At 37.8% G+C, this 9146-nt stretch overlaps 1 non-coding gene across 1 annotated transcript; it reads right to left on the bottom strand.

Moving 5' to 3' along the window:
• Positions 1 to 311: 311 nt before the first annotated feature.
• Positions 312 to 384, bottom strand: Trnav-cac (transfer RNA valine (anticodon CAC)). The gene has a single exon. It is a non-coding gene; the product is annotated as a tRNA-Val (tRNA).
• Positions 385 to 9146: the final 8762 nt, after the last annotated feature.

Genomic DNA, 9146 nt, shown 5'->3' with positions numbered 1-9146 from the left:
AGGGATGTGGGAACCGACCAAGCCACAAAACCTTTGACCTACAATTTTCCTGCCTACAAGAGGATCAAGAGTAAAGATAGAGCAGAAATTGAAGGAAACGATAACCTATCACTAGTCCTATTTGAGACCTATCTCATGAGAGGGGGCACAATTAATGATATTCTGCTATACTTGCAGACAGTTGTCTAGCATATCTGTCATCTGAGAAGCTTTGCCCACCAACTGATAGAAAGAGATACAGATTCTTCCAAGCAGCCCTTTTCCTTGTCCTTGGCCCATGTCAGATTAGCCCCAAAGGAACAAAGAGCAACAGTTTCTGCCTGGTTTCGAACCAGGGACCTTTTGCATGTGAGATGAACATGATAACCACTACACTACAGAAACAATGACATAGGTCAAGGACAAGAAAGTAGGCTTCAGGTAGGAATCTGACTTTAGGCTAGAACAAAGAAGTAATTTCTGTTAGGAATCTAAATCTTAGGCTAGAACAAGAAAGTAGGCCTCAGACATGAAAATGACTTTGGGCTAGGATAGGGAAGTAGGCTCAGATATTTTGGTCATCCTGATAAGCCCTTAGAAACAGAGATCATGGGAATGTTTATGTATTGGGTTTAATGTCTTGCTTTTTCCTTGACTATTTGTGTTTATTGTCTTGCTTGTTTCTTGACTATTGGCATCTATTGTATTGCTAGACCCTCAACTTAGAACTGACCTTAATACATGCAAGTAATTAAAATGGTCTAAAAGCTTAAAGGAGGAGGAGGAATGGCATGGGGTTTCTAGGGAGGGGAAAAGGGGAAAGGGGATGATATCTGTATTGTAAATAAATAAAATATACAGTAAAAAAGAAAAAAAGAGAAAAGAAAAAAGAAAAAAAGAAAAGAGATGCAGACAGCCACAGCCAAACATTAGGTGGAGCTTGGGGAATCTTGTGGAAGAGGATCTGAAGAGGTCAAGTTCAAGGATACTACAAGAAAACCTACAGAATCAAATAGCCTGAGCCCATAGGGCAGACATCACAGAGCCTGAACCACCAAACATACACAGGATGACCTAGGACCTCTGTACATATGTAACACTGGTGCATCTTGGTCTTCATGTGGTACTCCTAAAAGCAGGAGCAGGAGCTGTTTCTGACTTGTTGCCCACCTTTGGGTTCCTTTTGCCTAATCGGGGAATCATGTCTAGCCACAATAGAAGATACACCTAGTCCCACTACAATTTGATATGCCACTGCAGGCTGCTATCCACAGAAAGCCTCCCCTTTTCTGAGGAGAAAGGAAGGACTAATGGATGGGGTAAGGTGAAAAGGAGGGGACTCAGAGGAGAGAAAAGAGAGGAGGTGCAATCATGACATAAAATAAATAAATAAATAAATAAATAAATAAATAAATAAATACATTCATAAATAAAATTTAAAAATCACAAAGAAAAATTTGACACCTGCCTTTATCATCATACACAACCTGAAATAAAGATAAAGAAGTAAGATAGCTACCACCTTCAAATAAAACTCCCCTAAGACTTGAGTGTAACAAAAAGACACCTTTACAGAGAGTGTGGGTATACAAAGTCCACACATGTTGTACACATCTGTCCAGTTGTGTCTGATAACAACTTCAAGGGCTTGGGCTATCTGAATCACTCTCTGGAACAAAGGTGAATATAAATAAAAGAATCAGGAATGGCACAAAGTTTAAGTAAGACCCCTGGAGGGTTTAACGGACATTATTGTACCCTTTTCTTCCTCCCCCCATTTAAAAGTAGAGCTGAACTGCACATGTTAATATGCTTCCTATGTGATTATATTTGCATGAAGGTTTACCATCCCTTCTGAAAACAAAACTCCTGGAACTGCTGTTTCCATGACAACTGCATTTCGAGAAGGTGAAGCTCCCAGTTTGATAAAACTAAAAGGCTCTATTAACGTCAGGTTTCAATGATACTGAAAACCTTGGTGTCAGAGGTGTCAATGCAACATTCAAGGTTCAGGTTAATCCCATCAATGTTTAGTTTTTATTTCAGTAGGATTTCAATGCCAATAAAATAAATTATTGAAATAGTAATTATTATTCTATAATTCAATATTATGTTTTGGCACTAAAATTATGTAGACTAAGATTCTCAACTAATATTGAACTATAAGAAATATTCAAATTGGTACCAAAATTCTTTGTGCAATGATACAGTCATTATTTTGTACTATAAAAATAACATGTAGACTCCAATGGGATGTGTCTTATGGTTATATAAAGATTTTATGTGTCTATGTGGATGTATTCTCAAGGAAACAAAGAAAGGAGGTATATACTGAATCAGAGGCTTCCATTATTCTAGTAAGACAGACTCTTAATTAGCTATGTCTAATATATAAATACATAATACATAAATAAGCAATACATAAATAAGGCCAGTTCTGAGATAGTCCAAGACAAGTATCAGTATCTGATTTCAATATATAATATAAATAATGTTTTATACCTGAGCTAAGCATACCATGCTTTTTATTAATTTTAATATTTGTAATTAGTATAGTTGCCAGAAGTGTAAAGGGTATAAACGAACCCTATTTAAAATTGACCACATAAAACATAAACCATTCTTAGTCCATATTTTTTCCTTTAAAAAGAAAAAGTCAATAAATCAAAAGGAGGATTACAGTTTAATAACTTCTGAGTGAATAATTTAAACACATATAGCTACTAATGTAACTATAAATTACTTTGCTCTCTTACAAGAATAGAATATTTTTTTTCATAATAAAATATGTAATGGCTCTAAGACCAAGGCACAAGAAGACGGCTTAACAGGAAAAATTATTCGGTGTGCAGGCTAAGCAACCCAAATTCAATCCTCAGAAACCACTTGAAAACAAGTCAGATGTGCCAGCACACATCTGTAACCCCAGCATTCCTGTGGCAAAATGGGAAGCAGAAACAAAAGAATATGCCAGAAGCTTGGAAGCTCCTGGGCCAGTTAGCCTGAAGTCTGTAGCACACCAGCACAAGCAACACAATTGAGTCTGTACCTCAGTGTGAAGGTGAGAACTGACTCTACACACACACACACACACACACACACACACACACACACACACACACGCACACACATTGTATCAACAACTTGTTTTTAAAAATGTCTATGAGATTGAACTGTAAATTATAGTTTGAAAGCCGACCTCCAAATAAGAAACCATATATTGTAGGTAACGGCTGTGTTGCTCGTCAACTCTATAGGGGACATTTGTGCAATATATTTGACTTAAGAATCTGTAAAAGTGAAAATCCTGTTTTCTGTGTCATTGGGTGTTGGTCAAATAGGGCTAAAACAGCTTTGAAGTAATATTGAAAGGTTAGCATCACAGAAGTCAAACGTTCTGAAAATTATTTCCTTGGAGTCAGTACATAAAAGCTGTCATATAAGGGGCCACGGTCAAGGCTACACATCAAGCAGACAACTTTTATATGTGCAGGCATCTCCAACACAGTAGTGACCTTGAAGGCATGAATGGATCATAGAGAACACCTGAGGCTTTGTACCTTGTGGCAGGGTTGGAATACCCGAGCAAAGGTTGAGAAAGGCCACTAGTGAAGGTACAGCCTCAGTTGCAGTAGAGACTGCAGTGTCCAGCAAATTGAAGATGCCAGAGCAGCAGCAGATTTGAAGTGGAGTGAGCCTGTTTCTGTCAGACCAGCTTCGTAGACCCAGAGTAGAGCTGCTGACCTCCTTCAGAGGTGTTTATGAGAACTTGGACTTTTAAATCATTAGGATATTTTAAAGATTGTAGGATTTTTTTAAAAGTTGCACTATGTTTTATATTGTGATATTAATGTGAATTATGGGACTTGGAAAGGTTGCAGTTTGGTAAGGGATATACATACTTGTGATGGCTCATGTCAACTGTCAACTTGACATACATGGAAAAAGGGAATATCAGATTCCATCATATTGTTTTGTCTGTTGAGTATTTTTGCTAACTGACATAGGGGACCCGGCAGGCAGATGGGCCTGGGTTGTATAAGAAAAGTCCCTGAATGCCAATCTGGGTTCAAGTTAATCAGCAGAACCCCTCCATGGTCTCTGCTTCAGTTCCTGCCTTAAGGTTGCTACCTAAAGCTCCTTCCCTAACTTCCCTCAGTGATGGACTGTTCAGACTGTGCCATAAGAGGTTCTACCTTCCCTTAGTTCCCTCAGTGACGGACTGTGACCTGGGAGTTCTAAGATTACCCTTTCCTTCTCAAGTTGATTTTGTCAATGTGTTATAGACATTTCCGGGACACGAAAGGTATCTGGAGCTAAGATTCAATTAAATTGGTTGCTTGGAAATTCACTGGTATTGGATCATGCAAATAGCTTCACAAAAGCAAACAAAAAAAGAGAAACAAACAAACAAAAAAGTACTATAAGATGGTGTGATGTCCAATCTTTAAAACAAAAACAGAAAATTGAGCATAAATATTAGTTGATATATTTTATTACTATCATTTCATATCAAGAAAAGAGCATAGCCTCTAAACAGGTCAACATGAAGATGAAAATGTTATTCTTTCCTCATAGCTCCAGAAAAAAAGAGAGAGGAGAGAGAGAGAGAAAAAGAGAAAGAGAGAGAGAGAGAGAGAATGTATAGCCAGAATGAAGAGCTTTCTTCAAAGCTAACTGTCTAGGAGAAGTGGAGTATACTACCTGTCTACCCTGTCTCTGTTGGGACATTTTATTGTCTGCCCCTAAACGGCTGCAATCTCCAGCCATGCTTCAATAGACTCAGTAAGTTTCATTCAAAATACTACAAGTGGAACCTCTTTTGCTGAAAGCAGTAAGTCACCAAATGAACAAAAATAATAAAAGGTCAATTTTCAAAGGCATTCCAATGCTTCAGAAATAGCACTTTTATGAAAGCAAATATAAAAACCTGCAATACTGAAGACTTTGGTAATTACTGTTTATTTTTTTTTACACTTGTGCTACACATAGATTTATACAACCAGTCTTGCAAATGAAATTGTATGGCTGTGTGCAGTAGAAATCTATTCTTTCATTCTGCTGGGTGTGAGCATTTGCACAACATATACCTTAATATACACCCTGCCCTGCTACATACATCCAGTATCTCTCTGGAGATTACATGTAGGGCTCCTCTAGTAGAAGGCAAAGAGGTGGCATTGTTTCAAGTACCTTGCCTCCAGGTATATAAAGAAATGAATTATGAAATCAAGAAAAGATAATCAATAATTACAAATGCGTAGTACTGTAGTAAAGAATATGTTGATGGCCTTCTAGAATCCACAAGACTACAGATGAATACTACTTACTGTTTGTAAATCAAATCAAAAGGTGCCTGTAAGAAATGCATGTTGCTGAGACTCTCCACCTGTGGCTCAATGACGTCTCTCTTTGGAGATCCCTTTTAGACTTTTCTCCAATGTTGGCATTATGTTGTGTGGAACTTGGGAAACATGAGTTGATTGGGGGAGTCAAAAATGGAGGTACTTCCATGAGCTGCATTACTCAAATTCACTTGAATAAGATGTGAAGATGATTCTACTGTTACATTACACTTGACTCGCTCAAAAAGAGTACACTGACTTCTATGTGATCTTGAGAAAACTGAGTATATGAAGATACTCCAAAGAGGTAGAATTAAAAATTCCTAACATTTATTCAGACCCACCTATTACATTGAAAACAATACACTGATTTGCTATAGAAGACACGCATTATTTAAATTGTCTTTCATTGGGTTTTTTTAGTATTTTTTTCTTTTTTTATTGGATATTTTATTTAAACTTCAGATGTGATTTCCTTTCCCCATTTCCCTCCGACCCAGGAACCCTCATTCTATACCCCTCCTCCTGCTTCTATGAGAATGTAAACCCACCCATCCACCCATTCCCACCTTCCCACCCACGAATTCCTCAACACTGGGGCATCCAGCCTTCACTGCAGCAAGGTCTTCCTCTCCCACCTATGTCCAACAATGCATCCTCCCCTACATATACAGCTGGAGCCATGGGTGCCTCCTTATGTGCTCCCAGGCTGGTGGTTTAAACTCTGGGAGCTCTGGTTGGTTGGTATTGTTGCTCTCCCCATGGGGCTGCAAACCCTTTCAGCTCCTTCAGTCTTCTCTCTAACTCCTCCATTGGGAACCCCATGATCAGTTCAATGGTTAGCTGTGAATATCCACCTCTGTATATTTCAGGCCCTGGCAGACCTCTATGGAGACAGCTATATCAGGCTCCTGTCAGCATGCACTTCCTGACATCCACATCAACTTCTATCTTTGGTGACTGCACTTGGGATAAATATCCTGGTGGAACAGTCTCTGGACGGCCCCTCCTTCAGTTTCTGTCCCTCACTTTATCTCCATATTTGCTACCATGAGTATTTTGTTACTCCTTCTAAGAAGGACCAAAGCACCCACACTTTGACTTCCTTTTTCATGAGTTTCATGTAGTCTGTGAGTTGCATCTTGGGTATTAAGAGCTTTTAGATAATATCCAATTATCAACAAATGTATACCATGTGTGTTCTTTTGTGATTGGGTTACCTCACTCAGGATGATATTTTCTAGTTCCATCCATTTGCCTAAGAATTTCATGAAGTCATTGTTTTTAAAAGCTGAGTAATACTCCATTGTGTAAATGTACCACATTATCTGTACCCATTCCTCTATTGAAGGACATCTGGGTCCTTTCTAGCTTCTGGCTATTATAAATAAGGCTGCTATAAATATAGTGGAATTTCAGGGGTGTTTTGATTTGCATTTCCCTGATGACTAAAGATATTGAACATTTCTTCAGGTGCTTCTTGGCCATTCGACTTTCCTTAGTTGAGAATTCTTTGTTTAGCTCTGTACCCTATTTTTTAATAAAGTTATTTGGTTGTCTGAAGTCTAATTTCTTGAGTTCTTTATATATTGGATATTAGCTCTCTATTGGATGTAGGATTGGTAAAGATCTTTTCCTAATCTGTTGGTTGCTATTTTGTCTTATTGACAAGTATCTTTTGCCTTACAGAAACTTTGCGATTTTATGAGGTCCCACTTGTCAATTCTTAATCTTAGAGCATAAGCCATTGGTGTTCTGTTCAGCAACTTTCCCCCTTGTGCCCAGGTATTCCAGGGTCTTCCCCACCTTCTCTTCTATGAGTTTCAGTGTGTCTGGTTTTATGTGAAGGTCCTTTATCCACTTGGATTTGAGCTTTGTACAAAGAGATAAGAATGGATCGATTTGCATTCTTCTACATGCTGACCTCTACATGCTGAACCAGCACCATTTGTTGAAAATACTGTCCTTTTTCCACTGGACAGTTTTAGGTCCTTTGTCAAAGATCAAGTGACCTTAGGTGTGTGGGTTCATTTCTGGATCTTCAATTCTATCCCATTGATCTTCCTTCCTGTCTCCATACCATGGAGTTTTTATTACTACATTATTACCAATACCATGCAGTTTTTATTACTATTGCCCTGTAGTATACTTTGAGGTCAGGGATGGTGATTCCCCCAGAAGTTCTTTTATTGTTGAGAATAGTTCTGGCTATCCTGGTTTTTTTTGTTATTCCAAATGAATTTGCAAATTGCTCTTTCTATCTCTATGAAGAATTGATTTGGAATTCTGATGGGGATTGCATTGAATCTGTTGATTGCTTTTGGCAAGATGGCCATTTTTTGCTATGTTAATCCTGCCAATCCATGAGCATGGGAGATCTTTCTATCTCCTGAGATCTTTAATTTCAAGTGACTTGAAGTTCTTGTTATACAGATCTTTCACTTGCTTGGTTACAGTCACATCAAGGTATTTTATATTATTTATGAGTATTGTGAAGTGGGTCATTTCTCTAATTTCTTTCTCAGCCTGTTTATCCTTCTAATAGAGGAAGGCTACTGATTTGTTTGAGTTGATTTTATATCCAGCCACTTTGCTGAGGTTGTTTGTCAGGTTTAGGAGTTCTCTGGTAGACATTTTAGCGTCACTTAAATATACTATGATATCATCTTCAAATAGTGAAATTTTGACTTCTTTTTTTTTCCAGTTTTTATCCTGTTGATCTCCTTTTGTTGTCTAATTGTTCTGGCTAGGACTTCCAGTACTATGTTGAATAGGTAGCGAGAGAGTGGGCCTTGTCTAGTCCCTGATTTTAGTTGGATTGTTTCAAGTTTCTCTCCATTTAGTTTGATGTTGGCTACTGTCTTGCTGTATATTGCTTTTACTATGTTTAGGTGTGGGCCTTGAATCTCCGATCTTTCCAAGACTTTTAACATGAAGGGATGTTGAATTTTGTCAAATGCTTTCTCAGCATCTAGTGATATGATCATGTGTTTTATTTCTTTGAGTTTGTTTATGTAGTGGATTATGTTGGTGGATTTCTGAATATTGAACCATCCCTGCATTTCTGGAATAAAGCCTACTTGATCATGATAAATGATTGTTTGATGTGTTCTACGGTTTGGTTTGGAAGAGTTTTATTGAGTGTTTTTGCATCGATATTCATAAGGGAGATTGGTCTGAAGTTTTCTTTCTTTGTTCTGTCTTTCTGTGGTTTATGTATGAATGTAATTGTGGCTTCATAGAACAAATTGGGTAGTGTTCCTTCTGTTGCTATTTTGTGGAATAGTTTATAGAGAGTTGGTATTAGACCTTCTTGGACAGTCTTATAAAATTCTGCACTAAAACCATCTGGTCCTGGTCTTTTTTTGGTAGAGAGACTTTTAATGACTGCTGCTATTTCTTTAGGGGTTATGGGACTGTTTAGATGGTTTATCTGCTCCTGATTTAACTTTGGAACCTGGTATCTGTCTAGGAAATTGTCCATTTCATCCAGATTTTCCAGTTTTGTTGATTATAGGCTTTTGTAGTAGGATCTGATGATTTTTTGAATTTCCTCAGTTTTGTTATGACTCCCTTTTCAGTTCTGATTTTATTAATTTGGATACTGTCTCTCTGCCCTCTAGTTAGTCTGGCTAATGGTTTGTCTATTGTGTTGATTTTCTCAAAGAACCAGCTCCTAGATTTGTTGACCTTTTGTACAGTTCTTTTTGTTTCTACTTGCTTGATTTCAGCCCTGAATTTGATTATTTCCTGCCATCTCTTAGGAGTATTTGCTTCTTTTTGTTCTAAAGCTTTCAGGTCTATTGTCAAGTTATTAGTGTA

The sequence above is a fragment of the Arvicanthis niloticus genome, chromosome 13 (assembly GCF_011762505.2).
Source record: "Arvicanthis niloticus isolate mArvNil1 chromosome 13, mArvNil1.pat.X, whole genome shotgun sequence".
Lineage (NCBI taxonomy): Eukaryota > Metazoa > Chordata > Mammalia > Rodentia > Muridae > Arvicanthis > Arvicanthis niloticus.
Note: the sequence above shows the minus strand (reverse complement) of the source record. Positions and strands in the feature narration are given on the sequence as shown.